Raw genomic sequence first — 5,469 nt, 5'->3', positions numbered from 1 at the left:
TTCGAGGCAAAACCTGCTCTCATCCTCTTTGGTTTCGCAAGTGATTACATCCATTGATCCAGTTTCTGCCTCACTACACTGGAGTCTTCCCAGCTGAGGATCTATTTCACACCTCCCAGCTAAAAGACACCCAGCCCAGGTGAGCACACACCTGCAGTCCAGCCTGGGCAAGGGATTTAAACATCCTGGCTGAAACTGGGCCTAAGACTGGGCGAAACCTGGTGCTGAGGGGGCATGTAAAGTGAAAATCACATAAAAAATAGGTAGGGCATAAACTTGGAGCCATTGTTTACTACATTTTTATGTGGTTATATGGCTGCTGTCTGACCTCCTCACCTAATTTGCAAATAATCTTGTCAGGACAAATTAGCCGTGCTGAGCCTGTGCTGTTGAGACTAGATGGTTATCAGGACTTGCACTGGTGAGTTTTAAGGTAGTTCTGGTGTCTCTGCAGTGTAGTGGAGTCCCTGTGGCAGTGACTGCAGTGCAGAAAGGCTTTTGCATTAACCGGAATGAATATGCACAAACCCTCTTCTACAGAAACCTGGAATTAATGGTTTTCTGAGCTGGTTTCTTTCAGGCCATTTCTGCTACAGGGGTGAGCGTTGAAAATAAAGATTTAAACTCCATTTTAAAGTGCAGCTCTGAACGCTGTGAATTGCTTAATTCATTTTAATAGAGGTGTTCACTCTGAACCTGAAAAGCTTTTAGTTGAGATTTAGCCTGTGGTTTGATATTACAAATTGCTCGGTGGTAACATTGGTTTAAGACACTGTTGTCTCCTGGCCTCTTGCTCCTGCTGCTCTGCTGGCACAGCCACTCCTGTGGTTGGGAACCAGGTGGGAGGAGCCACCTGGCTTGGAAAGGGGGGAAAAAAAGGTTTCACGTGTTTGGTTTTTTGTTTGTTTGTTTGTTTAAAGCAGGCGAGTTCCTCTGTCTGGTTCAGTGCCTGGTCACGGCGAGTTTTCCTGGCACAAGTGAGTGGAAAGAGCACTTTGGCATGGAGAGGAAATGAGCAGCGGAGGGTGAAAGGTGAGCAGCAATTACTGGTGCTGGGAATGCCCCAGTGTACTTTAATATCAGCCCGTGGTCTGCAGCTGATCTCAACATGTGAAAAATGTTCAAATACCTTTCAAATTGTCGGGTTTAATCTTTGCTTTTAGGTGTCCTGGCAGGCACTTCCCATTTGTGTCCTTATCTCCCAGTCTCCAGCTGTCTTCAAAGGCTTCCCAGCTACTGTGTCCTGCAAGTTCAAAACCCTGCAGCCCACTGGGACTGGAAATGTGTGAAGGAGCACAAGGATTGGAGTTGAATGACACTGTAAGTATCAGTTGTCTGCAAGGAATGTTTCCTTCATTTCCAGAAGGAGTTCATTGAGAAAGAACCTGTTTTAATACAAGTGAAAGCTGGGTTTCCACGGTGACTTTCTCAAATTTGGAAGATCTTGTCCTTTAAATCCAGTTTGCCATGGGACATAAAGTTCATTTGCTATAGACCACATCAAACCAGCTGAGCCCAGAGAAGAATATGGTAAGTTTCCTGGAAAACAAAAATGACTCTGTAAAAACCAGACTTTTGTGGCACTAGAAAGTGGGAAGTTGTTCTTACTGAAAATTTGTCACCCCACTCCCAGAATGTATTTCCCTGATAAATGAATTCCCTGCCAAAGATTGAAAAAACAAGCCAACACAGAACAGTGGACTACCCAAGTGGTTTGATTAAAGAAATATTCATTTTGTTTAATAAATTATGATGGTTTTGATAACATTTCCCTTTGCAAATTTGAGTTGTACTTGACAGGAGAAAACTGGAACCTCCAAAGCCTGTGAAAAAATGTGTGCTGCCTTCAATCCACACCCACAGAGCAAAATTCAAATAGTTCCCATCAGTATCTGGCACGCAAGTGGAGAGGGCAGCTTAGCAGAGTTTCTTTGGTTATAAATAGTAATGTACATATATATTATAGTGCAGTGACACAGCTGGAAATCTCAGATCTCTCCCTTGATTATCATATCTCATCGGTGGGACTGCTGGGCCCTGGAAGTGAGGAGTTTTCCCCAGAACTCAGTGGGAAACTTGTGCTGGCAGTGGGAACCCCATTCCCCTCTCCATCCTCTCCCTGCAATGCCCAGTGCTGCGAGAGAAAAGCAAGAGATGGAGAGAGGAATCTCAGATTTCTTCCCAGTGACACAGACAGAGGCAGCTCAGGGGAATCCTGCCCAGCAGAGGTTAATGTGACCCACATATAATTGTGTGAAAAGATGCCACTCTGCGCCTTTGTCAAAGAGGCTTCTCGTTACAGCCAGAGCTCCCCAGTCCCCAGCCCCTTCAGCAAAGCACAGTTTTCTTGCATTAAATCACCACTGCCCTCTTGCCAGCTGCTTAGAGTTTGCACATTATACAGAGGAGATATCTAATATATATTTATATATTTTTAAAATGTGACAGATTGTCTTGTAACATATGTGGTGCTGCCTTGAAATGAGCTCCGTGCATGTGATGGCCGAGCCAGCGGCCCCTGTGAGTGTGTGTGTGTGGTTTGTGTTTTATTCCTTCTGCTGGAAATCTGAGAGCCTGGGACACTGGAGCTTTTCATGTTGCTTTTTCTCTGAAATATTCATGACGAGTTGATGACCTTGATTCTTTGATACCTGCCATTTATTTCTGTGCCACTGCTGATAACTGCTGCTAAGTACATATGTCAGTGCCATGGTTGAATGAGTGGGATGATAAGGAGAGGGAGAGCATCTCTGGGATTCGTGTGCTGGAATAAGATTACTTTGGAAACTCTGAGGGCATTTTAGGAGCCTGCCACACCATCTTATTCACCCCACTTTGGTTTTTCTGACTAAAGCCTGTTTTCTTTGCTTCTCCTCCAGCTTTTCCTTCTGCCTTGGAAATCTGCTAGGTCGCTGCTGCTTTTCTCAAAGATGATCCTTGGCTTGCTATCAAGTGAATTGCTAATGAATTAGTTACACTTACATTTTTAAAAAAGAGATGTGAGTCTGGGGACACCCAAGGAATTCTTCCTCAGCCAGAAACAGATCCTCATTGAAATGGACTCCAGGAAGTTGGATTGGGTGATTGGGGCATTTTGGTGCCCTTTAAAGATGAGGAAAGATGAGGGTAGAGCAGAGGAAGGTAAGAAGAAGAGTAGACAAGCAGGTAAGCAGCAGTAGCACCTTGTCAGTGTGACATTTAAGCAGACAAGTCTCATTGATGTTTGTGAAACCATTCTTTGGAAGGAGTCTGACCTGCCAGGTGCAAGCTTTTGAGGGTGGGGGATAAAATCAGTGAAAGAAAGGGTTACAGAATTGAATATATGGAGAAAGAGTTCCTGAATGAAAATTAAATCCAAGCTGAGCCAGTTTTCACTGACATTGCTGCATCAAGGGGTCAGTGTGGTTCCTTTTGACTGCACATTATCCTGTGGTCTTTCAGAGACGTAACTGGTGTCAGGGCCTGGATTCATCCTGCTTAGTTCAGTTGTTCAGCTGAAATGTGGGATTGGGAGACCTGGGCTGGCTGACCTGCTGTGGGTTCTGCAGTGGTGATCTGGGGAGTGAAGGCTGCTCCTTTCACCCTCATTCAAGCTGGGCTTTGGATAGAAATTAAAGTGCAGATGGAGGCAGCTGGTCCCCATCTGTTGGATGCTGAAGATGGGACTCTGATGAAGAGATCTACTGACAGAGTTTTCCTTCACCTGAACTGTGAAGTGAGGGAAGCCAGAGCAAGGGAGACAATGGAGAAGAACCTCTGCCATGGACTCTCCTCTCAGCATATTCCGTACAGAAAATTGCAGCACTGTCTCTTTTCTGGGCTATCACTTTCCCCTCTCAGGAGTCACAGCACATGTCTGTACTGCAGTGTACGTTCTCCTGAAGATCACTTCCCTTCCCTATGAGAAAATATGGGGAAAAGAAAGAGAGCACAAGGATGGAAGTAAAATTAGCAAGGCCTAGGGGCCTTCTGCATGTGCTTGTTGAACTGCAGCATCCTGGAGAGGCAGGAGATAAGGTGGCTCAGGGAATGCAGCCCGGTCCAGAGAGGCATTTATTTAAGATTGATATCAAACCTTGGAATTGTGAGTGGGAGGATTTTTGAGGAAGGAACAGGATGTTGCCAGGAGGGAGGGAGGGAGGGAGGCTGGAATGATTTATTGTGGGGGTCAGTGGCAGGAAGTCACTGGAGATATGTGATGGTCTAAAACACAGGCCAAGGAACCCGCGTGCGGACGCTGTTTTATACTTGGAGGTTCTGGCTCCTCAGAACAGGGCCAACAGAGTGACTGGGTGGTCTAATTTAGGGTCATCCTTGGTGGTCCTGCATATGTGTGTTTTGGTCAGCTTCCTTGTCTGTGTGTGTCTCTGTGCACAGTGACCCATCCTGCTCTGGGGTCTGTTACAGAGGCTTCCACCACTAAAAGACATTTCACTCTACTTGCAAGAGACATTTCAGGCCTTTTTTAAGGCAAGCACTCATTTGGTGCTTACACAGATAATTGTGCACATGGGGGAATGGAGTAGTGATGTTTGTTATTAGACTTCCCTCCTCCCCATAGGAAAATTCCCTGTGACCAAAGAAACGAAGAGACTGGCAAGAGCAGAGGAGTTCTGATTGGGAATGACCTCGGGGGCCATAAACAGCATTGGAGAGTTCAGCTGGATGGAAAGCTGTAACTTGTCAGTCTGAAATCTGCAGCTCCATGGCATTGTACTGGGCCAGTTATCTCGAGCAGGACTCCTGCAGGCAGCCACGCTTTTTGATACTGATGGCTGTGAATAAATTATTGATCATTAAGCACAGCCACCTTCTGTCTAACCTACTTCTGAGTGCCACTTTTGTGTATAATTGTCCTGTCCTGCCTTCTGACCCAGTCAGACCTGGAGTCCCCTTGTGTCACGAGCAGTTGTCCTTCCTGAAGAGAGAGATGTTGCCACAGAAAACCCTCAAGTTGAACAGGAGTGTGGAAGGATTTCAGCTCCCTGGGAAATGCAGTGCGGTGGAGAAGGCAGCAGTGCTATGAAGTGAATGGGAAGATGCCCTGTCACTTCAGGTGACCTTAAATGACTTGTCAGAGCTCACACAGAAAAGTTAGAGCTCAGGGACAGGACTAAGTTCATGTCTTCTTTGTAGGGGTGAACATGCAGACGACTCTCCCACATCCCTGTTCAGCCCCTCATTACTGCAGACTCGGCTGTGTTGTGGTTTCCCTCAGTGCATTCCTCCCCTGCTGCTCTGCCTTTGTTCCTTTCTGCAGCTCTTCGGGCTGTTCCTGCTGATAATGGCTCCGATTAGATCAACACGAGGGGGTGACATCTGAGCTTTTCATGCTGTCCTTTTATCTAATGTCCCCCAGCTCGTGGTCCTGTTGTCCCTGCACAGCTCGGTCTGTGGTGATGTTCATTCTCCTGCTTACACTCAGTGAATGATTTATCCTCTGTTATCAGTAGGACTCTGTACGGTGTC

General features: G+C 46.2%; 1 long non-coding RNA gene across 1 annotated transcript; it reads left to right on the top strand.

The window, feature by feature from the left end:
* The first annotated feature begins 211 nt into the window (after positions 1-211).
* On the top strand, positions 212-1,739 carry LOC136298814 (uncharacterized). The gene is made up of 4 exons (XR_010723381.1): positions 212-263; positions 361-421; positions 921-1,032; positions 1,164-1,739. It is a non-coding gene; the product is annotated as an uncharacterized lncRNA (long non-coding RNA).
* The last annotated feature ends 3,730 nt before the right edge of the window (positions 1,740-5,469 follow it).

This window comes from Chamaea fasciata, unplaced genomic scaffold (assembly GCF_029207755.1).
Source record: "Chamaea fasciata isolate MVZ Bird 193981 ecotype frontalis unplaced genomic scaffold, bChaFas1.0.hap1 SCAF_18, whole genome shotgun sequence".
NCBI classification, from domain to species: domain Eukaryota; kingdom Metazoa; phylum Chordata; class Aves; order Passeriformes; family Sylviidae; genus Chamaea; species Chamaea fasciata.
The sequence above is the reverse complement of the archived record's forward strand: the minus strand, read 5'-3'. Positions and strand labels throughout refer to the sequence as shown.